This window comes from Aquila chrysaetos (assembly GCF_900496995.4).
Source record: "Aquila chrysaetos chrysaetos chromosome W unlocalized genomic scaffold, bAquChr1.4 W_unloc_7, whole genome shotgun sequence".
Taxonomy (NCBI): domain Eukaryota; kingdom Metazoa; phylum Chordata; class Aves; order Accipitriformes; family Accipitridae; genus Aquila; species Aquila chrysaetos.
Genome location: NW_024470327.1, coordinates 314,590 through 341,351, shown reverse-complemented (window position 1 = coordinate 341,351; position 26,762 = coordinate 314,590). Strand labels below are relative to the sequence as shown.

The following is a 26,762-nucleotide window of genomic DNA, read 5'->3' as shown; positions in this document are numbered from 1 at the left end:
CAAAGGCACTATGGAATGACTTCTCCAATTAGCTTGGCTCCTCCTAAGGATGTAGATTCTGACGTAGAGCCTTGGAAGGAACGCATGGCTAAGTCGTGAGTCTTCACTTCCTTTGCTGGGTCACAGGCAAAAGATCACTCTATCCCCTCTGCAGCTGCTGCTCTGCAGACCAACATTTAACGATTACTGGTATGGCACAGTGAGCTTAACGCATTCTTCGCATGAAAACTTTCTACCCAGAACATCACCCGTGTGCCTTTGCAGCTTTGGGTGTCTCGGCTTACACCTGTGTCTGCTGCTCATCTTCCATGCGCTACCATTCACTTATGAAGCAGTTGATGGCAACGTATCAGGGGAATGTTTCTCCTCCAGATGGGATTAGAGCAGTGGCTGTAGGCTGTGTGACTTCAGCTTGTGAGCTGGATGCCATTCCAGAGCCATAGGGGGAATGCAGGGCTGAGGCATTCAGCTTCGGTTCTCTATTTTTTATGCCTTTATAATACTGTATTGCACTCCCCAGGAATCCAGGGTCCCCAGCAAGCAGTCCTTGCCCCAAGCCCACGGCGCCGGCAGCTGGACGTCGCAATTGTTCAGCCTCTCAAACACACGGTGCAACTGTCAGGAGTGCAGAACACATCAATATGTGGGACTGTCCCATCTCCTACAGGTGCTGGTGAGAAAAGTCCACAGGCTGCAGATTGCAGATGGCCGCTAATGTGCCGTGCAGCTGTGGCGCTGGCCACCCTGGCGTCCATAGTCCTTCTGAGCTTTGGGTCACCTGGTTAAATCGCTGCTGAAGAATAGGAAACTGAGTTGGTCTTCTTCCCAGCATTCTTGCGCAGCAAAGCATTCCCAGTGGCAGCATCCTGGAGTGCGTTCACCCTCAGGGTAGCAGCACCCTTTTAGCATTTCATAGAATCAGAATCATAGAGTTGTGGAATGGTTTGGGTTGGGACCTTTAAGACCATCTAGAGCAACCCCTCTGCCATGGCCAGGGACAATCTCTCACTAGGTCAGGTTGCTCAAAGCCACATCCACCTGACCTTGAACACTTTCCAAGATGGGGCATCCACAGCTGCTCTGGGCAACCTGTTCCAGTGTCTCACCACCCTCATCGTAACAAATAGCCTCCTTCTGTCCAGTCTAAGTCTACCCTCTTCCAGTTTAAAACCGCTGCCGCTTGTCCTGTCTCTACAGCGTTGGTAAAAAGTCTCTCCCCACCTTGCTTATAAGCCCCCCTTATATTTGAAAGGCTCATAAGGTCTCCCCGGAGCCTTCTCTTCTCCAGGCTGAACAACCCCAGCTGTTGGGGTTGCTGTTTCTGTTGTGAGAATTTTTTACTCCCAGCCTCTTACTTCATTTAATGTGAATTCTTTTCCAAAACCCATTCTTTGTGTTGCAGAGAACCACAGCTTCCTCTTGTCAACGTTGCCTCAGAGACAGACGCAGCTACAAGTGAAGCCAAAGCAAATTCAGAAAAAGAAAGAAAACCACCCAAATTGCCATGGAAGCAGAAGAACTCGCCAATAAGTGGACTAGTACAATAACTGAAGAGTGTGGAAACACTTTGGCCTCCTGCTGTCAGCTCCAAACGGAGGGAGGAGAAAGGTCCCTCTCCTGCACCAGGAGGTGCTGGTCTGTTACGAAGCCAGTCAGAAAGGCACTCGCACTCTGTACAGCATCGTTTCCAATGCTCTTAGAGCCTTAGCTGGAACAAAAGCAAGAGAGGGTGATACAGATAGTCTCACGGCCCTTCGGATGGTGGGAACCCCGAGTCGCGCAGCACTGAGCGGGCCTCCGACCAGCATGCAGCACACCGGGCAGACCCCAGCTGTAGACCAGGTTACCCCATTTTGGACATTAAAGCTCTTACTGGATTTTTCTTACAAGAAACCACTCTGTTCATTGCTTCTAGTGTCGAGCAGAGCAGATCTTCCCCCAACGACTTCTTGCCGCTGCCCTTTTAGACAAAGGCAAGGGCCAGGCAGGTGGTGTGATCGCTGGTACTGAGCAGGAGTTGCCTGCAGGCTCCCCCGGTCCAACGAGCTGGCGGAGTTCATCCTGCAGCCAGTTCTCCCAACTCTTCCACCTCTCCCCAGAAGCAGCACAGGGGAATGGGGAAGGGGGGTTGCGGTGGTTCCTAACGCTTTGTCTCTGCCACTCCTGTCTTCCTCACGCTCTTCCCCTACTCCACATGTGTCCATCCCACGGACCCAGTCCTTCATGGACTGCTCCAAGGTGTACAGGGCACAAGTACACCCGTGCCCGTGTTGTAATACCTGTGTACGCAGGCACAGGTACAGCCGTGTGTGTTGTAATGTCTGTTTATACATGTGCACAACCTGACGTGCATACAGGCACAGGGACACCTGCATGCCTGCCGTAACGTGTGTGCAGCCTAACACGTGCCCATGGGCACAAGTACACCCCTCTGTGTGTTGTAACGCCTGTTCTAACACGCATGTACACCCTGACGTGCACAGGCACAATGTATACATGTTGTAATGCCCATTTACATGTGTGTACACCCTGGCATGTGCACACAGGCATGAGTATGCCCATATGCATGTCATAATGCATGTTGTAACACACGTGTGCGCCCCGAGGTGTACACAGGCACAAGGACACCTGTGTGCATGCTGTAATGTCTGTCATTACACGATGTGTACACTGTGCGTGGCACCATGTCAGAGCCTGCGTACGTGTGTGTGCACATGCAGCCTGGTGTACATGTGTGTGGACACGTGACCCTGCATGTGCAGGTCTGTACCTACCCCTACACACATGTCAGCGTCAGCTCCTGAAGCCACGTGCATGTGAACATGCGTGTGGACACGTGTGCGGTGTCCAGCACAGCCACGTGCCTGACATCACCACCGGCACGTGCGCTCCAGCCCAGTGCACACATGTGTGTGTACAGACATGCCCATGACATGACCCCATGTGCACACACCCGCACACGCCTCGTGTGTGTCGCCCCCTCCCTGCACACGGGTGGGGGGCACTCACATGGCAGTGGGGCGCAGGTGTGTGGGAGGGGCTACGTACCAGCCGTGGCCTGGATCGGGGAGTGGGGGGAATGGACGGACGGTTACTGGGAGGCACTGGGGCCCCCCTCCCCCTGCCCCCCCGTCCCATACTGGGACCAGTAGAGCAGGAACCCAGTATGAACTGCGGGTGCTGCTCCCAGTGCCCCCAGTATGACCAGTACTGGTGCTCCCAGCTCCCAAGACGGCCGTCACTCACTCTCCCAGTATCCCCAATATGACCAGTGCCTGCCATTCCCAGCTCCCAGTACTGCCATTACCTGCCACTTCCATTCCCAGTGCTCCCAGTATGACCAGTACCTGCCACTCCCAGCACAAGCACTAGCTGCCACTCACACTCCCAGTACAACCAGTACCTGCTGTTCCCAGCTCCCACTACAGCCAACACCTGTCCCTCCCAGTAGACCCATTACCCCTCGCTCCCAGTACACCCAGTTCTCCCAATAACTGTCCCTCTCTGCTCCCAGTACTCCCTCTCCACTCTGGCTCCCATTTCCCAGTATACCCAGTAGCTCCCAGTAAGACCATCACCCATCATTCCTCAGCCCCAGTATACCGACACCTGCGCCATTCAACTCCAAAAACCCCAGGAGTAACCTTCACTCTTGTTCCAGTACACATTCCACCATCTTCCAATACCCCCGGCTTTCATCTCAACCACCTTATATGAATGCCTCTACACTAGCTCCCCCAGCTAATCCCAGTAAGAAGTCATCCACAACACTCCAGCTCCGAGTATACCCAGGACTGTACTGCCCAGCTACAGTAAACCACACTGAATCCACTCCCATAAGACCGGGCCAAACCCACAATACTCCCAAGCCTATGCAGTTAGCTCAGCCCTTCCACTTTAACCTTCCACTTAAAGGTTTCCAATCAGCTTCTGCTCTTTTGCCCAGCATTAACATAAATGAGGGGAAAAAGATCCTGCTTATGGTTTTTAGATAACTTGACCTAACTTAGAAGTCACAACTACTTTTTTAGAAAAACATTTCTGGATATAAGAAAAGATCCAAGTTGCTACCAAGTTGCTTCTACTGACTCTGGAAGGACTTTATAGGTAATTGTAGAGGAAGGACATACAACAAAGTCGTCTGTTAAATAGAGTTGTTGCAGCAAATTCAGCATTACCTTGGTTTTGTTTACGGAAGAGGATGAACGAAAACATCAACCAATCTGCAGCTAATGTTGCTAGCAGAGCCTTGTGCTCTTAACAGTGTTTGATTTTTATTCAGTTCAGAGGCTTAGCTGTACATGCAGCTGTTTTAATCTAAATCCAAGGGCTGTGTGTCAGCATGCAGAGCAGCACAAGTTAAGCTCTCTTTGTAGAAGGTGCTCAAATCTGCTTGAGCTAGCTCACTGCCCAGTTAGGCTGAGCAGGACACCAGGCACCTGGGTTTGGAGGCCCACAAGGTTACTGCCCCTGGAACTCCAGGCACAGCAAGGCATCATTTTCGCCTCCAACCCTCCACTTGCCCTGTCTGCTTAGACTCCCTTGCAATCAGAAGCAGCACAGGACTGACATGGCAGGACAACATTAAATTAAAAGCAGCGTGAGCTTTTTTTTTTTTTTTTTTACACCACAGAACCCTTGCTTTAGAAAGTGAAAAATGGAGAAAGAAACCCCTACTTTGCATTACTAGATGAAACCAGGGGAGAGAAAGGAGTGGGGCAGGAGGTGAGGACAGTACTTAATGGATCAAGGGTCTCTACAGAAACACTAGTAGCAAAAGGGGGAGACACATGAAAAAGGTCTCTACAACTCATCATGCTTGTCAAAGAGCCCATATCCAGACCCGAAGGCTAAAGGGATTAATGATGCCGTTATTCAAACCGGACATTTTCCTACTTCACATATGGACAACTTCAAATATTAGCTGGGTTAGTCAAGAGATGCTTAGAACTATTTAAGGCATCTGACCCACTTTGGCTGGAATGGGATGAGGAAGTGCTCAAAGGACAGCTTCAACACTTGATTTTTAAAAAGGTAGCTTATTGCAGCTCCTTATTTCTAATTGTTGCCTTTATCTTCCACTGAGGGAAGATGGATTTCTCTCTCTCAGCGTAGCTTTATCCAACTACAGACATGGCTTTTAGTCATCTAGTGGGTTCCCCTGCCACACTTCTCTATGAGCTCATTTTTCAAACTTTTTTCTATGCGTTTTCCAAAAAGCTGGAGCAGGGGGGTGTTAGGACTGTGGTCCTATCAACTAGTCTCCCCAGTCAGAACAGCTGTTCACTTACAAGGGTAACTAGGCCTTGACCTAATTTGCCTTGCCTTGTTTATAGGCATTGTCAGCTTCCACTTCCTAAGTAAAAATAGTCATAATGAATATTTTCCTTCTTATGCTATCATTTTCATAACAAATACAGAAGGAAAGCCTATGTTTAATTGATGTGCATTACATCTAAATTAGAACACCTACAGCAGCAACTTCCTACATGCTTTACGCATTACTTGCAGCATACAACTTGCACTTCAGAAAGTTTGCACAACACAAGAATGGGGTTTTAGACTTTGCTAGCATCCAAGATCTTTCCGGTGTCCAGAAGGCAACCATCTGCCTTTCGTTGTCCCGTTCTTCCTAGAGGCTATAATTAGAGATTGACATAAAGAACAATATCAATTAGATACAGCAGATATTATTAAGAGCAAATTCTTTTAGGCAAGAGTAGATATTTTTCACTTGCCTGCATGTATTACTGAAAATTTGATCTCACAACTTAAAAGTTGAGGAAAATGGCACTTGGAAAGCTTTACTGAGACTGACTTATGCCCAATAGAATGTGTTCCCCTTTTGGAATTAAAAAAAAAAAAAAAAAAAAAATCTCTTACTTCTCTCTCTCAACTGTACCAGACTGCCAGGCATATACAAAGAAGACATCTTAAGAGAGAAAGTAGCACGTGTGGCATACTACCTATTCATCCATCAGCCTTCTGTTTAAATGAGGAGTCTCTGGCAGTTTAATATTTTGCCAACTCTTGCTATGATTTGTCCACCATAGCAAACAGCTCCAACATACTTCTGTTCTGAGAGATCCTAATTTTATACAAGAAGTTAAACTGATTTGTTCCAAGTTTTGTCACTTGTTGATAGCTTCACAAAGCTGCAAGCCATTTCTCCTGCATACTCTGAGAGACAACGGATAAGTTCACACTATTACAGGTCAGGGAGTTGCCTTCAGCAATTAGGGCGGTGTATGAGCCTTCACTGTGAATGCGTCTCTCCAACTCATGCGGTCGGCTTGCCTCCAGCCGGGCAGAAATTTATCACTCCGGCCTTTTGTACCCTCACCACTTGGGAGGAGGAATGAATGGAAATCAGCTCCTGAACCTCCCAAATTTCATAGCACAAACCAAACCAAACCAAACCAAACAAACCAACCAATCAAATCCAACCAAGCAAGAAAACCCCCAAACCCCGTGACCTTCACTGAAGTAACACCAGCTACGCCTTCCATTCCTACCGCACAAACTCATGCTAATAAAAGCCTGCAGGCACCTGCTGGCAAGTTAAAGCACCTTGTTCCTGACGCCAGCATTCAGAGAAAGCCACTCCTTTTTTTTCCGCCTTGAAGCTGGGTCGGTAGCCCAAGAGCAGCGCCGAGACACAGCCGCCGGCAGCCCGTACGGCACAGATATTAACTCAACTTCTCTCAAACCTCTTTTATCTTCTTCCACGTACGCTTCCTATGCTGTTGCCTCACGATGACGTATTTGGCCTGCTCTTGTCCCTGAATTGTTATTTTCTTGCTTCCTGAATTGGAGATTTTAGACAATCTGTGGGATGGATCCGGGGTTTTATTCTGATTTATCTTTAAGATTTTAGAAACACAGTGCACCCTTACAATCTATCTCTAACACATATATACCAAAAGGAAGGACTGACCTGACACTGCAATAATAGATAAAACAGACTCCTGTCTCTCCAACTGAGAGAAAGCAGCTTGGCTATTCGGGCTGACTAAAGTGAAGTGTCCTAGTTTCAGCTGGGATAGAGTTAACTGTCTTCCTAGTAGCTGGTACGGTGCTATGTGTTGAGTTCAGTATGTGAAGAATGTTGATAACACTGATGTTTTCAGTTGTTGCTCAGTAGTGTTTAGACTCATGTCAAGGATTTTTCAGCTTCTCATGCCCAGCGAGCAAGAAAGCTGGAGGGGCACAAGAAGTTGGCACAGGACAGAGCCAGGGCACCTGACCCAAACTGGCCAACAGGGTATTCCATACCATGTGACGTCCCATCTAGTATAGGAACTGGGAAGTGGGGGCAGAGAATCGCTGCTCGGGGACTAGCTGGGTGCCGGTCGGTGGATGGTGAGCAATTGCACTGCGCATCATTTGTACATTCCAATCCTTTCATTATTGCTGTTGTCATTTTATTAGTGTTATCGTTATCATTATTAGTTTCTTCTTTTCTATTCTATTAAACTGTTCTTATCTCAACCCTGTGGGTTTTGCTTCTTTTTCCTGATTTTCTCCCCCATCCCACTGTGGTGGGGGGGCAGGGGGGAGTGAGTGAGTGGCTGCGTGGTGCTTAGTTGCTGGCTGGCATTAAACCACGACATGAAGAAACTCAAAATTGTCATAAAATAACAGTGTAGACTTTTCCAAGAATTTGCTCAATCAGCATCAACTAACTTGTTAGAAAAAGAATGTTGGAGGCTGACTTCTACTGGGAAATCAATTTCTACAGCCCTGTTCAGCCAGAAATCAAAAGGGTGGCTTTCCACCTGAGTTTTTAATTCTGATATGTAATTATGGTTTCCTCCAAAAGAGCTCCTTTTTGAGAGTTCTCTTTTCAGTCAGGTACTGGAGTTTGATTTTAAATAATTTTACTGCAAGCACAGATCCCCTTTGTTAAAGCCAATTCAAATTAGGCCATTTAAAAATTAAGGACCACTTGCATTCTCCACAACTATCTGTCCATACTTACTTCATTATAAATCGGCTGTGGCAGAAGTTAAACGAGGCCGTAGCACTTAACAGCTTACAAGTAGTAATACATTGAATTTCTGTAGAATACTTACAGTTCCCAGCCTGGTCTGCCACCTGCTGAGCAAAGTGTACTGACTCTCGCTGGATGACCTTTTGGAGTGGAGAGAGGAAAAAGCAAAAAGTCCCATTCAGTTTATCTGAAGAGAATTTTTTAAAAGACATTCTAAAGCTACAGTTCCTTACCAGTGGCGGGTATTGATTGTCCTTGGGGGCCCAGATGACTTGCTAATGCTGGTTGTCTTCGCACAGGAGCCTGATGGCCCTTGTGAATAAACACAGACAGTTGGAAAATAAGCTCTACTAAAATATAAGAATCGCTGCATATGTTGAAATAAAGCTTACCTTCTCTTCCAACGAACTGCTGGTTGACAGAGAGGAAGATGTAGAAGGTTCAGCAGTAGTCACCAGAGCAGCAGGAGGTGTAACAGTCATGAGTGGTGGTGGAGGCGGTGGCAGTAGCGGCTGCTGCTGCTGTTGCTGCCGAATCTGCTGATGGAGCCTTTTTGTGTAGACACTTCCATTTTTTTAAACAGTTCACAGCCTAGAGGCAGAAAAACATTTACAAAAAGGGTAAGATGAAACTTCAGCAGATACACGAACAAAAGCCTTCACAGAGGAAAATTACTTCTGTATTCCTGTAAATGCTATCAGTCCTAAAAGAAACCAACATACGGATATATGAACACATCACATGAAACACTGATACTAATGGCTGGTAACTCAAGAGTTCCTGTATTTAAACCACTTCAGTGTCAACGCTGAATTTGAAAGTGAGGCAATCATGTTAAACAAAAGCGTGACCTGAATTTGCCAGGTTGTCTCTAAAGAGTTGTAAGCTTCTGTGACAACAACAGATAATGTATTTGAAAAGTAAATTTAGCCTTATTCAATTACGCCTTGCTTAAGGAGATGTAAATTAGTATCTTCTTCCCTTTCGGCTTGTTACAAATAGCCTTTTCTTACAAGCACTTGACGTAAATGTCATCACGTTACCTGGTGGAAGCACTTGTTGGCAATTAAAGCATCAGGCGAAACATCCGTCTGATGCCACGTTGGGCATGTATGTTCCTCAGATTCCAGTAATGCTGTTCTAATACCTGTGTAGAATTAGAATAGTCAAAATTGTATTTAGCCAAACTAAGGAAGTTTTGGGGGTTCTCGTCAATTATAAAAACACACATATGATTAATGGGTGAATATGGTCTTGAATTGAGAGCACGAAGCTATAGTTGTTCAATAGTGTAAAAAATTTCTAGTATGCAGCAAATAACTATACAGTTTTGATATTTTACTATTGTAACATCTGAAGATGTAGCATAGGCTGTGTCTTGATGTTTCAACTAGTCTTTTTCCCGCTATCTAGTACAGTGAGAAGTCCCCAACCTCAAGGTTAATGAATAAAACACATCTCGAGAAAACATTAGTAGGTTTGAGTTCTGAAGGTTTTAACCAACTCTCCTGTGGAGAAGAATGTGGATTAAATGCCTAACTATCTGTTTGTTGCAGACCACCCAAAAGTCCCCAGAGTTGGCTATATAATTTAGTATGAGAGAAGGGGCTGTGGACAAACTAAACGCATTCAATATCTCACACTGTAATCACCTGCACAATTAGCTACTCTTCTCATACTCATCCTTCCACATGTAAAGAAGATTTAACTAGATACGTAAAAAGGGGAAATAGCTTCCTGGCTTTTTTTTCCCTCTATACGAGAAGAGCGCTTTCATATTCAGCATATACTTAATATTTAAATAGAAACTGCGTAACAAAGTATTTCAGTTATCTTCATCTTTCTGCTTTCAGAAAATCAGATATGATGTTTTGAATTAACAAACACGGGAGTAACACTTACATTTGTCACAAGAACTGTTTCCACAGCAGGGAATAACAGCTGCATCAGTCATTAGATCCTTACAAATGACATATGACAACTCATCTGGAACAGGATAATCTGAGGAGAAGGAAAAGGAGGATGGCTCCTCTGGTAAAAAGGGAGGCTTTTCCTTCTTTCCTCTAGCAGAAGCTTCCCTGGAGGAGGGGTGGGGAAGGAAAAAGAAACAAGTTAAAGATGGGTAAAAGAAAACTTTTCCAAGCTTTGGATTTTATCAAAGAAGATAAGAGATGGAATTCTTCTCACTCCACATTAGCCTTCTACAACACAGGTGCTTAGTTTAAACTACTTTTCTATAGCCACAACACTAGAAGAGGGTGGGAGGAGCAATTTTCCTTCTGCAGAACTCTCCCATTCATTGGATCAACTAAGAAAGAAGCTCAGACTAGAAAAGTGATTTTTGACAGCTAGAAATCAGGCAAAATGAATCCCACCTCTCCTTTGCCAGAGGATAAATGTAAAATTGCAGGCTCAGGATAAAGGTAGTCTCCAAGTAATTACATTGTCTAAAAGGAAGACGTCTATGTTACAGCTTCAACAAAAGGAGATTCATGACGGAAAACCAAAAGTGCTACCAAGTGCATTTTGAAACAGCCACTGCTCTCAGCACACGGTAGTTTTTTCTTAGTTTATAGCAACAGGAAAACGTCAGTCTGTTTCACACATGGGATTTAATAAAAGTCAGAAACATAAAACAGAAGCAAAATGAGCTTTCAAGGAGAATGACTCCACTGTAAACACTACTGAAATGTTTTCCAGAAACGCAGATTCTTAGCGTACCACAAGTTTAGCCAACTTCCAGGGGCATGAGCAAGAGCACCCTCTTTTAAATATTAGAAAGTACCACAGATTTTCAGGTTAAGATAGAATGAGAGTGCTTCCTCCCTTGGAATGACAGATGCTGGACAACTTGGTTGCACTGCCACTCAAGATACTTACGCGTGGTTTCTCTCCTTCACTTTTTGGTCAGTCCACTTAATTCCATTCTTACGCATTAATAGTTGGTATTGCATATTTTTTCAGTGTTTGTCAGCATAGCACCCTTCGTATTGGGCATCTCTGTCATGAAACTCTGTGGAATTCCTGTGCTCTTTTTAATTCTGGGAACGGACTCAAAATTTTTGTCCTGTTCAAGAAACGAGAGGCAGACGTACCTCGAGACCCACACTTAAAATGACACTTCCCTGAATATTTTAAGCAGCAAAAGCCTTTAATCCTCTCCTTTTACCTAGCGTAAGGGTTGCTCAACTGAAAGACTTATTTTCCTACATGAATATAGCCAGGATGTTCCAAAGGCTTGAGCAGGGTTTTGAACTCGAGCGACATTCTTTGGCTTAACTTCAGGTTCCTTAAGGCTGACATATACCTTAGCTCACCATCCACTCAGAGAAGAGACACAAACCCACTGCTCCTCCAACAAAGCACAATTCAGAGCGAGAGCTTAAGCCGGTGCTCTGAATCACTCAACTGGACAAACCTACACTCACCGTCTATAGGTGAAGGCTGAATTCATACCTCATGCGTATACCTTCAGCGACTAACGTGAAATGGCATCAATACTCAACCAGGGACTTAGTGTAATTAAAACACGCAAATATGCAATAGATGGGGTCAAGAGAAATGTCTTGGTTTTATACTAAATAATAAAAACTGTGAACTGTCCTTAAAAAGAGTGGAAAAAAATTTCCAGTAATACTGAAGTATATAAAAATATGTGTGAAAGTTCACAGAGAAATATCTATAGACAATATTTAATGTCTACGACCTAGAAAGAAAATTTCACCTTTATAATTCCAGCTTCCCCTTGAATTTTGAAGGGCTTTGCAACATTGCCATATAACCTCTGCCTTTCACCCCAAGAGAAACAATTCTTAATATCAGTATTCATGTATTTGTTACGTAACTGCCAAGGTAAAACAATTAAAACCTAGAGTAACACCAGAAGTCCCCCACAATCTGACCCCATTTGTTGGGCAGTTCTTTATGTAGTGGCCAGGTCTTCTGCAACGAAAGCAAGTCTATGATGGTGGAGGTGGACCCAAGGGTTTCTTCACATAACTAAAAGTTTTGGGGGAAAAAAAGAAAAAGGTAGGCATGTGTCTCTCTTGTTAAAACACACATCTCTCCAATTTTTTCCCGTAATCTTCAAAGAACAGACTGGACATGATCAACACTTCCTTGATTGGATCGTATTCATGGCAGGACTGTATCACCAAAGCTTTTATTTCATCTTCTTCAGAAGCACTGGCCTTCAGCCAGATTGGCAGTCTGTTTAACAGGTAATTATTTGAAACGCACGTTAGAAACACATTTAAGCCCACACAGCCAAAGACAACACCACTCACGCCCATCCTGTAAAGAGCAGCACAACGCTAGCTGAGGTTGCATGAAAGCAGCAGTTTACGTAAAATATAGCTGTCCGGAAGACGTTCTGGGGAGTCCTTATGCGATTACAGGGTGTTTATGTGCCTGTTAACTTACCTGAAAAGAGCATCCTTGGGCACTCAAAACCTTAGGCTCTCTTTGTGCCTTACATGAAGACTTGTGTAACTAATCCCATTTCCTTCCAAGTGGACTGAAGCCATGTGCAGCAAAAATTACACTATCCAGTATTTTTACGCTGATTTTTAAGCTCCAGAAGAGATGAAGGAGAAGACATCCACTGTAGGCTTAATTGAGAAAGATGTATGCAAGGATCGTTATTTACATTTTGCAGCATTAAAATGACACACAATTTAAGATTTGGGGAAGTTGCTTTGGCTTGCTGAAATTCAGCTTCCAACACAGAAGCATGGTTTAACCTTCAGGTGCACAATCTCTCTTAAATCCTCCACAGAGCTGACGGCAATAGGCACGTCTTGCGTCCCTGAATACCTAAGACTAGGAAAAGGCCTTGTTAGAACATGTCTTCAAGGCCTTAAAAAGGATGAGACATCCAGCAACCACCCTTGCCATGTGTATTCTAAGAGAAAAAGAAATACTGGCAACACTGTTTATCAGGGGGAGGATACAGAATACAGCTGGAAAACTGTGAAGAAAACCATGGAACAGCAACACAGGATTTCTGGATGCAATGTGTGTTATTTCATGAAAAACGACTTGAAATAAAAACTGATGGTTGGTGGGAGTTGTGCGTAGTAACATGTAGCTGGAGTAGGTTCAGAATACTTTAACCAGGGAATCAGAAAGCTCTTTTAAACATTGGCATAAATAATACAGATTGTAATTCACAAGCAGAGCACAAAAAAAAAAAAAATCTCCTTAGGGAAGATGCCTAATGGCCTCTTTCTTAGGCACAGCAATTCTTTCTGTGGAGGTGAAGCACGCTGAAAATCACAGAAGACAGCCAGGAAGAGCAGAAAATTTGCTGCAGTAAATACACAAACTGCAAAGCATGTTCTAGCTTGACCTCACACATATTTTAAAACAAATACTTAAGAGTGTGCAGAGTGTACAGCGTCAGTTTCTCTTTGTTGGCTCATATTCCACACTGGATTAGCAGAGGAGAGAAAAAACCTGCTTGAATTATACAAAAATAAATTTTTTTGACTAGAGATCACAGCTATTGCCGTCTCCCATACCTGCCTCAACTCTGACCTCTAAACCCCAGTGCCCTTCTTACGCCAGAACTCAGCCATCTTTTCCAGACGCAGGAGCACGTCCCCACAATCCCCAGGAGACCTGCATCTCTATCAAAAGGCAGTTGGAGCTAAAACATGAATTGGCTGGCACGGGTCTCGCCCTGTCCAGCAGCCCAGCGGCTCAGGCGCTCCCTGCAAAACTCCTGTATCCACACCCCCTCCTCACTCAGATTTGCAGTTAGAGCCATGGCTCTCTCACCGACCAAGCGCAAGGCTGAGCTCGAGGTTGCAGGCATCCTGAGGAGAGAATCCCCCTTTAACGGTGGGTGACCCACTTTCTGTAAACCCGGATTCGCCCTTCGCGATCTGGGATCCAGGGCTGCCGGAGAGGCGCGACGCGCTTCTAACAGGGGGCCGGCGGCGGCTCCGTCGCCGGCGGGATGCGTTCGAGCGGTGAGGACGGGGCCCAGCGGCCTTAGGTGGCGGTGGGGGGGCCCGCTCCTTCAGCGACGGGAGCCGGGGGGGGGGGGGGGGGGGGGAGTGGAACCGGCCCCGGGGTGGGCCGGTCTGCCGGCACGGCGGCCACGTGAGCTCCTCGTCTCCGAGGACGCTCGGCTAAGTCGGCCTCGGCCACGGGGACCGCTTGTCAGGCAGCCCAGCCGACTGATTTTTTTTCGGAGGCCCGCGAGACCGCCGTCCCGCGGAGGCCGGCCGCGCCCTTGGAGAGGCTTTCTCGGGACGGAGGCCCGCCCCGGGAAAACGCGGCGGGGTAGGGGGAAAGTGTGGGCAAAAGGAGCGTCCGGCCGACGGCTGACGGGCTGTGCTTTTCTCCCCTCCGGCCAGGTCTCGAGGAGACGGGAAAGGGGCTCTCCGCCCCCGCCCTCGGCCGAAAGCAGCTTTGCGCGACCCCGGTGCCCGGGAGGCCGGACCCCCCGCGGAGGTAGCCCAGTGACGAGCCGCCGCCGCCGCCGCCGCCGCCGCTGCCCCCTCCTCCCGAGCCGGGAGGGACCCGATCAGGTACCGGTCGCGACCGACGGGCGGGGAAGGCGCGAGGGCCGGGCGACCCCTCGGCCGCCCGTCGCGGCAGAGCCGGACGACCGGGACGAACCGGCTTTGGCTCGAACGTCGGTGGATCGAGAAGAGGCCCTGGCCGGGAGAGACGGGTTGCAGGGCCGCCGACCCGCCGGGCTCTACAGCCGCCCCCGCCCTCCTTCGGCGGGCCGGCCGGGCCGGGGGCCGCCGCCGCCACCTCTGCCCGGTCCGCGGCCCCCTGACGGCGAGACAAAGGATTAAAAAAAGGCAAGGGTTGGGGGGCCGGGGAGGAAAGGACCGTAGAAAATAAATAGATCAGGAAACGATAATAAAAAAGGCAAGGGGGGGTTGCGGGCGTTGCGCTTCCTAACGCAGAACTGGTCTGGGACAGGGGCGGGTGGGGCGGTCTGCGCGGAGGCCGGCGGGGCAGGGCCGGCTTCGGGCAGAGATTAACCTATCGCTCCCCACGAATCGTCGATAGCACTAACGTTGCGCCGGCCCTACGGTTGAGGAACGTAAGGAAGGGTTGGTTAACGAGCCACCGGTAACTCAGGCGTGAATTCACGGTTTCGACAGGGCGATACGGGCCGACTTCTGCCGGGATCGATTAACGTCCGCCGGGTCGAGCTCACGTTCGCAACGAACGACTCGGTCGGTCGAGAACGGGCGCCCGGTGAGGAACGGGAGCCGGCCTAGGGAAGGCCCGGCGCGCGTCATCCTCGGGAGGTTAGTTGCTTAACAAGTCAACGTGGCTGGAGAGCAAAGGGCGACGACGAGGTGAGCGAGACTGACGCGGCGTAAAAACTAGTGAACCGTTAATGCGCGATAGCGCAGGGGCCGCAGAACGCTAACGTTAACCGAGGGCGTCGCGAGGTCCTAGAGGGGTGCCGCGATCGAACTTTAGGAGTCGGTAACTCGTCGTCCTTGTTACTTACTACTAATCGAGCCACGTTCCATCCGCGACGATCCACCGGTACGCACGTACGTATTCCTTCTGCGGCCGTTAACGAAGGGGCGCAGGCCCTAGCGCGCGTGAAGGAATGAGTTTTGTTACCGAATGAACCGCCAGAAAGAGGGCGACCGCGTCGCCTGAAATCGATCGGGAGGTAACGGGCCGTAAAGGATACAAACCGGCGTTGCTCGGCAACTGTTAATAACTTCGCTCGATGACGATTGGTAACGTATCGATTCTGTATTCGTTTAGGAGTCCGATCCCACCCCAGCGGTGCTACGCGGTACCCAGACCCCCGATGGCCACCGACTCGTACGGAGACGAGAACGCAAGCGTCGGCACCTCTTCCCGAAGAAGTCGTTACCGATAAAGTACACCGACTGCGGGTAACGATTTGCTCTCACGTTTTTGAGGCGTGCCTGCCTGCCTGCCTGCCTGCCTGGCTGTCTGCGTGCGTGCGTGCGTGCGTGCGTGGTAAAAGACAAGATGTCAGACATAATAAATTTTTAAAAATGGAATCGCGGAGCGGTCTTAATAAAATAACGAGGCCCAGCTCGGAGCGCGGCCAGGGCGGGGCGGGCCGACCCCCCCCCCCCCCCCCGCAGCGTGGCCAGGTTTACCCGGAGGCACAGGTAAGGAGGCCAGGCCTACCCTGGAGGATCAGGTGTGGGACGCCAGGCCCACCCCGGAGCATCAGGTAGGGGTACCAGGCCTACCCCGGAGGGTCAGGGGGGAGGGCGGGTCTAACCCCGAGCGCCAGTAGGGACGGCAGGCGTGCCCCGGGGTACCGGTAGGGGTACCGGTACTACCTAGGAGTACCAGTAAAGGGGTACCGGTACGACCCCGGAGTACCGGGGGGGCAGGGGTAGGGTGGGGTGTGTGTGTGTGGGGGGGTGGTGTATCATTACTACCTCGGAGCACCACTACCGGTACCGGTACTACCCCAGAGTACCAGTGGGGGTACCGGTACTACGCCGGAGGATCAGGTATGGGAAGCCAGGCCTACAGATAGTCTCACGGCCCTTCGGATGGTGGGAACCCCGAGTCGCGCAGCACCGAGCGGGCCTCCGACCAGCATGCAGCACACCGGGCAGACCCCAGCTGTAGACCAGGTTACCCCATTTTGGACATTAAAGCTCTTACTGGATTTTTCTTACAAGAAACCACTCTGTTCATTGCTTCTAGTGTCGAGCAGAGCAGATCTCCCCGTCGCACCCGTCCCTGCTGGATTCGGGACAATTAATGGGCCAGAGAGAGAAGGGAGCTAGGACGTGCCTGCTGGGAACTCGGCTTCAAACCCCCAATACAACAGTTCCTAAATTATACAAACTGGAACAGCTTCCCGGGGAGCAGACTCCCTGCATCCCCTCAGCCTGCCCAGCCGCCTGCTACTAGGGCACTATTCGCCTTTGTGCTAAAGTCCAGCCTTCAGAACGGGCAAACAGATCTAAACAGAACTTTCTTTTCCCTTCACTGAACTAAGTAACGGGGATCTCCTTTTAGTTTTTCTTTCTTCCTGTCTGAGGAAGGAGGTAAGCACCGAACTGCAGAAGAGTTGTGCCCAAGACCCTGACCTGCAGGTGGCCTGTGCTGCCAGCCCAGAGCTGAGCAGTGGATTATTTAAGACAGATGGGATTCAGGCTTTTGCCTTTTACTTGCCCATTCCTCCTTTGTAACTTGCAGGCTTCTTTTTTGGATCCTTGACTTTTGCTGTGACTTCTGAGCGCTTGCTGCAGCCTGAGAGTCTTCTGAACAAAACGAGACACATGTCTCGAGAGGCCACAGCCCAACCACTAATTGCCTACGTCTCTGCTAAGCAACATCAACAATAATTTTCTTAGAAGGGGTGGATCATCAAATTGGTGACACAGAATTAAAAGATTGTTTTTCTAGGCCACTTTAATTTAACAGAAAATTGGAGATTTGGGTTCAAAAATAAGAAACAAACATTTTAAAGTCGAAACACTCTTTGTAGCTGCTACTTTGCTTATTCTTGTTTGAAAGAAGTACTGGGCAATCTGAACATGTTTTCCACATCAATTCAACCAGATTTGTTTACGTTCAAACTTTAAATCTAAAACATATACAAATCCAAACTAAAAAAATAGCACTATGCTCACAATTTTTACCTAACTTTTTAAGCATCTTTTGCCCCAAATATTTGTATTCTGATTATATTCCAATACTATCTCTCAGAAGTTATAGAGCGCTTTTTTCACTTGAGTGCAATTTAGTTAGCTTATGTCCTGAAAATACTTCATTCCTGAAGACTAACAGAATTCACAGTGCAAAATGAGATACAGCATCTCCCTGTGCAATGCTAGGCGCCTCGGGCAGTGGTCCTCAGAAACAGGACAGAGAGTGCCTAAGCTTATCAGGGATGAAGCAAAGAGGAAAAGGCATCTAATTAGACCTACTCGAAGATCCAAGCGTGATCTTCAAACACAAACTTTCTTCTGCAACTGAATGTCTAAGACTGAATTTCCTTTGTGTTAAAGAAAGAAAGAAAGAAAGAAAGAAAGGAGACAGAGACTGTACTTGCCTTCAATAAGGGCTAACAGCAGAGTTGTCAGAGACCTGATGAGGAACACAGGAGACTGGGGTGGGATTCATCTGACTAAACGTGGATGTCTCTCATGTAGACACCCATGCCCGAGCCAACCTTGGCCCCATTTTTACGCAACAGAGAGTTGAGTCAGGATAACCAGTGAGTTCAAGGTACTGTTTCTCTTATCCTAAAGTAAATGCTTATCTATTTGGTCAGAAAGAGCGTGCACTAGATTCACTGACTTTATTCACTATAGCTCCTTCAAAATAAAATAGGACCTCGTGCCAGTTGTGCAGGCAGAGACGATTACAACTGCATTACAGATACACAGTTGAGGTCAGACAAATCACAGTCCACCTCTGCTCTATCCAGGTTGGCTCAAGACCGTGAATTTACACCTCCCTCACCTCCAGAACAGCTCCCGTAACCCCCAGAAGAAGGGAAATGACAGATTTGCCTGTTAAAGCTCTTCCACTTCCTACGAGCAACGACACCAGTCACTGGACCAGAGAAAGAGAGCCAGTCCCCACCCACAGCCCACAGCTCCTGAAGGTCATCTAAGGAGATCTGCAGATTCCAGTGTTACCTCTCCTGAATCACAAATGCCGAGGGATTTATGCCACACGGAGGAGCTCCAACGGGATCTACTGGCTGCGCTGGGCCCGTTGACCCAACTGGGAGGGACCATTCAAAAACTGCCACAGGGACCCAGACATTCCGAAGCTTGCCGGGGGGTGCGGGCTGGGCCGTGCAAATGACGGACCCCCCAACAGCTGCTTCCACCCCACTGCCATCCACCGGACCTCACAGCGCCGGTCGCCTTCCAGACCCCACCGCGCCAACTGCTACAACACACCAAACCTTCGCAGGTTAATAGCTTTTTTTTTTTCCAAACTTTAACAAAATATATATCATAACATCAAACTATATACATCAAACGAGGTTAACTCGGCGAGAAAGACAAAGGGTGAGATAAGGTGCGGCAGGAGAGAAAAAGAGAAAGAGCAAGATAAGGTGCTGGCCGCAGAGGAGAAAAAGACAGGAAAGAAAAGGATAGAGGTAGAAGGCGCGTGAGGTAGATGCGTACAGCTTAAGCGACTTGGTTTCCTAAGGCCCATTCTATATTGGTATAAAAAAAATATGTAAATGCTCATTAAAAAACAAACAAAAATATGTCACGATGGTTATACTAATTAAAAACAGCTTTTCTAAATACAACATTTCTAAGTTAAACAACAACATCTTAGTTATCTAAATTATCTTAACATATCTAAATCTAATTAACAACATCTTATCTTATAAAACCAAAAACGTGTCCCAGGTCGCATTACTTGTTCACGGCTCTGGGGAATTAGGTAAAGGCGGCGATCGCCCACAATGGCAATCACAGGGTAAACAAACATAAATCATCAAAATTATTACAATGACAGTTAACAAAACAAATGCCCCAAAATAAAGCGTTAACAAAGTCATAAGCATTTTGCCTTTTCTTTTGCGATTTTTCCCTTCAACAATACAGTGCACATTTTTTTTTTTGGCAAAGCCGGTGGCTAGGCCCTCGTGGAGCTGGTGGCTGCGCCTGGTCCGCTGGGATCAGGGTCTGGATATGCAGCAAGAAAATGGATTTCCACGCCTCCAGTCCAGACCATCCGATGCAGTCTCTTACACCTGGGCAGACAGATTGGACCACAAATGGTGGTTCTGAGACAGAAAACGCAACACAAACCACCAGAACAGTAAAAAAAAAAAAAAAAACAGAAGAAACGTACATAAACCAAAGGCCCCTCTCCAAACCCTGAAAAGACCAGCAACATAAAGAAAGAATTGGGGAAAAAAAAACCAAAAAAACAGTCCACCCAGAAGACAAGACAAGGCAAGGCAAAAATAACATACCTCCAAGAACCCAGGGCCAACAAACCCCCATCCAGTCTGTAACAGTAACATGCTTTAATCCTAACTCGCCTAAACTCTGGCATCCTGTAATCCTGCCATCCCACTGCCCTAGCACGCGGTAACGCTGGCAGACCATAACCCGAGCACGTCGTAGCCCTAAGATATCAAAAAATGGAACACAAACTCTTCCTTGCCTTTCTCCTCTCACCCTTCCCCTCCGTCCCTCTGTCCTGCTCCCTGCCCCACCTCTCTCTGCCGCTCTGTCCCCCCTTCTCCTCCTCTTTCGCTTTTTCTCTTTCTCTTTCTCTCTTTTTCTTCTCCTCCTCGTCCTCGCCCTCGCCCTCGCCCTCTCCCGGGGAGGCGGCCATGGGGCCTGCGGGGGGCGGGGCCGGGCCGGGGATGGTGTCCCTGCAGGGTCAGGCAGCAGGAAGGAGCGCCCCGGGGCATGCTGGGAGCTGTAGTCCTGGGGCACGGGGCTGCCAGGGGGCCCTGGTGGTTCCCGGGGCATGCTGGGAGCTGTAGTCCTGGGGCACGGGGCTGCCGGGCGGCCATGTTGGTCTCTGCAGTCTCCGCTCCAGCTGCGGCCCGGCTGAGGTGAGGGCTGGGGCTGCCCGTGAGGCGAGCGAGGCCCTTGGGCGGGCGTGGGGGTGTCTCCTGCCTGCTGGCTGCCCGGGGGGGGCTCCGAGGTGGAGCCGGGCCCGGCTGAGGGAAGGAGAAAAGGGACAGGGTGAGGGGGGTCGCAGTCCTGGGTTTGCAGGTTTCACCCAGACGCCCTCTTCAGAAAACACAGCCTCTGTGTGGGTCAGCGGTCCCTGCAGAGTTTTATTATTTGTAGCCGTTTTTATAAATACAGGACTTCGCAGGGGGGGCTCACACGGTGCTGTGCTTCTTGTAAACTGAATCGCTTTTATCCCGGCTACAGTCTGGAGGGACCAAGTGCCAGCTGGTAGATTAAGATGGAAATGAACGCAAGCGATACGCTTGCAATGGTGATCCTGCCACAAGGCATGCTGCTTCTTGATCAGGGAAGACACTGCAGTGACTCTGTCAGAGGACAAGGTTGTCAGTGCTATTTCTGTATGTGACACCCAAGGGATTCTTTTCCCTCTGCGTGTGTTTCTGTGCAGGCATGTGCATGAAACATAGGTGTTTCTCTGTGCCGTAACGGGGACTGACGACAGCTGGGTGGGTGGCAACGTGTGCAACCACGGCAGAAACTTCCTGCAGCTGCCCTGCCATGCGCTTCAGGATAAAACAGCTCTTCAGGTTGTTTGCCGCCGTTGAGAGCTACTGAGGGCATGGGAAGGTATTGGGTTCTTCCTCCCTGCAGTCAGCACTGGTCCTTACTGGGTAGCCTCCCACAGCAGCCAGTGCTGTGTGCCCCTCTCAGTTGTTAGGCAAACACCTGCAGCAGGAAAGTGTGGCATGTTCCTCTGATTCATGCATTCTCCACCTTGCAGAGCAGCACGCTTGAAATACTGAAATGTGCTCTTTTTATTGCTGCTAACATTCAAAAATCTTGTCTTGGTCTGGTCAGCAAGGTATTTGGAAAACATCACGGTTGCATTTTGAGAATAAAATAGGTTCCCGTCCTTCCCCCTCCCCCGAAACCGTGCAGGATCCAGACCTTCTCCCCCTACCCCCCTGGTTGTGTAGCTGGCTTGTTCATTTTGCTGCCTCATACCAAGAATATAGAAACAACTGAGATGTGTGCTGTGTGCTCCAGCAAAGAGCATTTTTAATGTTCCCAGTTTATTTCACGCAGCTGTGCAGCATGGTACGTTTTGGAAGGCACACTGGGATGATGGTATCAGAAGTTGCTGAAAATGAGGGGGATACTGGTAGCGGTTTGTTTTCAGTGCCTGGTTTGGGAAAGAATGTACTCAAATAGTCTAAGGTACAGACCTATTAGAGAAAAAGGAGTGCAAGGTAAGGAGCATCGTGCTGCATTTATTGCTAAACGTCTGCTTTCATTTCATTCAAACTAGAAAGGAAACAAAGATTGTACCTGCAAAAGAATTTGTTTCCCAGAGTGAGCATTCAAGCACTGGGGAGCAGTTTGCAGGATCAGAACTTCAGCGGGCTCTGGGTGATAAACCCTCAGGAGAGGAAGGAGAAACCCCACTTTTTTAAATGCAGCTCTACTTATCTTAATAGTTGTTCTTGTTAGATTGTGTTGGCGGTCAGGCTCAAAGCACGTGACTAAACTGTTAAAAAAATCAAGATATTGAAGGATTATTTACCGTATTAAATGCTCTTACAAGCAGTGCACTCTATTGCCCTGTGGATAGTATAATGTCATGACTGGCAATTTTCCTTTTTTAGTACAAGGATGCATGTATGAAGGCAAATCGAGGGTAACAAGTGGTGCCCCCACAGCAAACCAACCTGCGAAACCCCAGACATCCACTGTTACAAACAGGAAGAAGCTATGGGCCTTTGCTTCGGACTCTGCAAAGGATTTACCAAGCCCGAGGAAAGGGACAAGAAGTGACAAAATGCCACAGCGTAACTTCAGGATGGCAGGTGAGATTTCCACCCATGTTCCTCAAACGTAGCAGCCTCGTTTTGTTTGCGGATGCGGTGTTGGAATCGAACTGCAAGACAGTTTACTGTCTTATCTTTACTTCTCTGTTTACTTCTTGGTAGCTGTTAATCCTGTCTTGATTGCTTTTTACATACTAGATGTCATTTTGGAAAGCCAGGAAGCCAGGTGCTCTTTAGGCTGTATTCTTAAGATAATGAGCCACTCTTCTATCCCTGAGATAGCGGATGAGCTTGGTTTATTCCCATTGCTTTCCTCTGCTTCTGTTTACTGGTGGTTTAAGATAGTATTGAAAAAACCTACTCTGTGTGTGTTAGCGTGAGATGCAGTCTGAGGGAGAATTTTTGGCGGCATCTGTGGTATTGAATTAAACAGCACCAGTGAATGTTCCCGTGAACTGGACCTTGATCCTCTGTAGTGCTAAATCGTTTGGGAGGTTTACAGGTACAGGTTTGGCCCCTGTCAGCTGAAAAGCTCAACACTTCCTTGGCACCGCTCACGAGTGGGAGTGGGCCAGGGGATTTCCCAGTGGGCATTTTGGATGAAGCTATTCTGCCTCCAAATTTTGCATAACAAAATGCAACCAAGTGGCCAAGGGTAATTGTGCCAGTTGGCCTCCATTCCAGGGAATGGTCCTGGGCACGTGTAGTTTGTTGTTGTAGAGAGAGGTTTTGTGTAGTTCAGTGAAAGGGAATTGGAAAACGTGAGTGCGTGCTTAGTGGGACATGGGGGAAAGTACTTACCTTTGGTGTCTCATCATTACTGAGTTTGGTGTCTCAGCAATACAGCAAGGATAACGCTGCCCTGTTCTCACGCTGTGGCTGTTGAGCGGACATTTGGGGACACAGACTGTCTCCACTCTCTCTAGATGACACGCTGTTAAATTGCGCCCCTGCAATGCTTCCAAAGCACTCCTCCAAAACCAGACAATTAGTCTTCATGATGATGAAGAGCAACCACTGTTCTGAGTGGAAAAGCCACTCCGTGAGTAATGCAGTGCCAGTGTTCATTGCTTTCACTTCTTGTTGTCATTTGCCGAGCTGCTGAGGTGCAGGAAGGCTGGAGGGCGAGAAGCTGTCAGCATCAAATACTTGGAGAAAATACATTTCTAACTCCATTTTACTTTCTCAGTTATATATTGTATTGGCAGGGCAAGAAGGTCAGACAGGCAGCTTGCCTGGCCAGGGCCTGCGCGGCTCTGGCGGCAGAGGGATCAAGCGCTTCATGGCTTCAAGCTGTCAGGCTGGCACTTTTCACCACGAAATATAGCTCTAAATTAAAGCTAAATGAAAATGGAAGTTTTGCTTCAGAGCTTGATGATGCCATTTTGTTCCATCCTTTTCCTTGTTCGGTGGCTAGGGAAAGGGAACCACTCCCTTGTAGAACATCCATGGCAGTTATAAACATTGGGTGATAGTAGAGGCATCTTTGTGTATATTTCTGCATGAGATCATTACGGTGCTGTTTTAAAGGTATCCATCTCTGTAGTACCTCAAACCTTTGGCAGTAAAATTGTAAAATCCACGCAATGGGGGGTGTGAAGCAGACAAAACCAATTCAATCCTTCAGACAGCTTTGAAAGCCTCTCCCAGAGGGTACAGAAATGCTATTTGTGGTTCTCCTTGAATTGCCTTTTATGGCAGCTTGCTTAGAGGGTTTGTGACAAGTAGTCTTTTGGGGGTTTCAATGCTGCAAATGGTAGGTTCTTTAAAGAAGCAAAATGAGTCAGCTGAAGACTTGGTTTTACTCTTTTAACAGATCCGACACAAATGGGAGGCCTGAGTATGCTGCTTTTAGCAGGGGAACGTGCCCTGACTGCACAAGAGGTAAGGAACTCTCTTCTCTCCCTTACCGCGAGACCTCAGTTTAAAGAGAGCTCTGAGGAGGAATATTTGACCAGTGGGAAATGCAATTTACTTGCATACCTCAGGTGGGACTGAAGTGTGAGCCCTGTGATAGGAGTCTTGTATCCCAGCCATGAATGCAGAGGTTGGGCCCAGATTTTGTATCAGTTCAGTATTAACTCTGCTGAGTGAGTGTTTGATCAGAGCAGGCAAGTGTGCCCCCTGAGAGGACGTTGTCACAGGTGGTGGAAGGCTTGAAATGCAGTGACTGTGTTCACACAGAGGTGGTTTGCAAACTCTTTTGGCAAGGATTTCATCTGCTTGTGTAATGCCTCACACAACTGTGGCCTTGGCACCAACAGCAAAATAAATACCTGATAATTTCCATACAGTCAGTGCCATTACGTGTGCATTCTGAAGCCACGCAAGTGCTAACAAGCAATCAAAGTGTTGGCAGGATATTCCCATTCCCTAAGTCTTTGGGTCTAAAAAGAAGTTTGTAGTTCAGTTGCCATCACAAACAATTTGGTTTTACAAAGGATTCTAGTAAATAAAAGTGTCCCTGCGTGTCTCCAGTAGTGCAGAGACCTCTGGTCTTTCTTTAGACCGGTTAATATTTATGATCTATTTTTGGGGCAAACTTGGACAATTGTTCAAAAGGTGGTTAGTATGTTGGGTAAAATAGGTAGTCGCTGCCATAAATCTCTAGCCTGGAAGGAAGAGCTGTGGAAGCGAGGAGGGTTTCTTTTTTTCTTTTTTTTTTCTTTTTTCTTTTTTTGTTGTTATTGGGAGGAAAAGCAGTAATTAACTCTCTCCGTGTGATACCCGCAAGCGCCAAATGTGTAGTGTGTTTGAGATGGATTGCTCCTGTACGGCCAAGACTGAGCCAAGGCTCCTCAGTGCTTTGCACGCCGGTGTGACCAGTGGAAGTCTTTGTGCAGCTGTGGGTACTGGCTTTCTGTGCTGCAGCATGAACAACAGGAAACACGAGGGTAACGCTGGCAGAGAAGTGAAAAGAAAGTGATTATTCTGTGCTAAAAGGAGAATGTCTTGTAGTCTTCCAAGTTGGAATCTCTGCGCTTGGAATTTAAAACCTGTTTTTACTAAGCTGTTATGTTTAAATGAGGGGGAAGGTGTATTGTAGTCACAGATACTCAGTTCCATTAAGAAGGGTCTTTGCCTTCTGAGTTGAGCTTTCTTGGTTTTCCATGAAAAGTGCCTCAAGTCGTATGATTTCAGGTGATGGTGAAGGAATAAAATCGACACGTGGATTTAGAGGCGAATCAAAAAGGATGTCGTGTGACTGTGTTAGTATATGAACTTTTTTTAATCAGGATTTTCTTTTTTTTTTGAGCAAAGGACCCATGCACCTACATAAAGCCCATTGTCTCTGATAGAAGCATGCAATATGGCTTATGATGTAATACTTACTTGAAAGTCTAAGCTGTACTATGCTGTGCTCTTTTGGCTTGTAGTATTCTTCTGAAAGCTGGCCCTCCACATCAAAGAGGCAGGCTGTGTAATCTGCTTTCCCCCCCAAATGTAGACCAAAATCACTGTCATGAATACAGTCTGAACAAAACTAGTGGAGGGATTTGTTAGAATCCTGATGGGCCAGAAATTAGCCTCTACTTACTGGTGAGTTACTGTATTTTACTTGCCCTGTGCTGTCTGAGAAGCAGGTAAGTGTCAGAGCACTTTCCCAGTGGAATAAAACCAGCCCCTCTCTGATTCTTTCCGAGGGTCCCCCTAAGTAAAATGCTGCATCCTCCAGAACAATCCATGCTAAGCAGCAATTTGTGTGCACAATCAGCACCAGTAGTCTGCAGTCTCATGTCTTTCACTGGACTGTGAAATACAGTATAGTGTTAAGTTTTTGTTGCTAACCCTCTTGTGACATACCAGTGGCACATAAAAGCCCTTCAAAAAAAGCCGTAGCCTGTTCTCTTGATCCTAGGCAAGACTTGCCTTGTGAAAAACTATTCAAGATCACTGTTTCACAGATCCCCCATTTCCATGTCTCCTGGGAAGGCAGATACTGTGTCACTGTACAGGTGTGCTGGGACTCATCTGCATGTTCTTAGGTCCCAGGAGTCTTTCTGTATGATGGATCAGAAACTTTTAGCATGTTGAAGTTTGATACTGAAACTGAAGAGTTAGGTAATACAAACATATTGTTTTCCTGACAGATCTCCTCAAGCAGCATCGCAGCCTGGAGTCCTGGGAGCTGTGAAACCAAGCGAGGAGTCTGCATGTTTCAGTTTGCTGAGGTCATAATAGCTGAAGTATGGTGGGGGAGGATGGGGGGAAGCAAGGCACCGGTAAGAGTTGTCATCTGAGTGGCTAAGCACCCTGTCTGATAAGGGATTCCCATCAGTAGATGTTTACCTTGATGGCGGCATTATGTTAAGAAAATCAGAGGGGTATGTGGGG

The 26,762-nt window shown here is 47.6% G+C and overlaps 1 protein-coding gene and 3 long non-coding RNA genes across 7 annotated transcripts in view; 2 read left to right on the top strand and 2 right to left on the bottom strand.

Moving 5' to 3' along the window:
* LOC115337831 (E3 ubiquitin-protein ligase RBBP6-like) overlaps window positions 1-26,762 on the top strand; it is a 123,287-nt gene that overhangs the window by 28,500 nt on the left and 68,025 nt on the right. The gene's annotated exons all lie outside the window — the stretch shown is intronic.
* On the bottom strand, window positions 5,569-8,562 carry LOC115337841. 2 transcript variants are annotated; one of them, XR_003922272.1, is made up of 4 exons: window positions 8,386-8,562; window positions 8,227-8,305; window positions 8,076-8,133; window positions 5,569-5,639 (listed from the first exon to the last, which is right to left on the bottom strand). It is a non-coding gene; the product is annotated as an uncharacterized LOC115337841 (long non-coding RNA). The 2 variants fall into 2 exon arrangements; XR_003922271.1 differs by lacking the exon at window positions 5,569-5,639 and having other exon boundaries at window positions 8,030-8,133.
* Window positions 13,887-16,017, top strand: LOC115337833. The gene is made up of 4 exons (XR_003922261.1): window positions 13,887-13,968; window positions 14,359-14,532; window positions 15,124-15,324; window positions 15,752-16,017. It is a non-coding gene; the product is annotated as an uncharacterized LOC115337833 (long non-coding RNA).
* Window positions 17,831-20,223, bottom strand: LOC115337847. 2 transcript variants are annotated; one of them, XR_003922279.2, is made up of 2 exons: window positions 20,187-20,223; window positions 17,831-19,715 (listed from the first exon to the last, which is right to left on the bottom strand). It is a non-coding gene; the product is annotated as an uncharacterized LOC115337847 (long non-coding RNA). The 2 variants fall into 2 exon arrangements; XR_003922278.2 differs by lacking the exon at window positions 20,187-20,223 and adding an exon at window positions 19,941-20,031.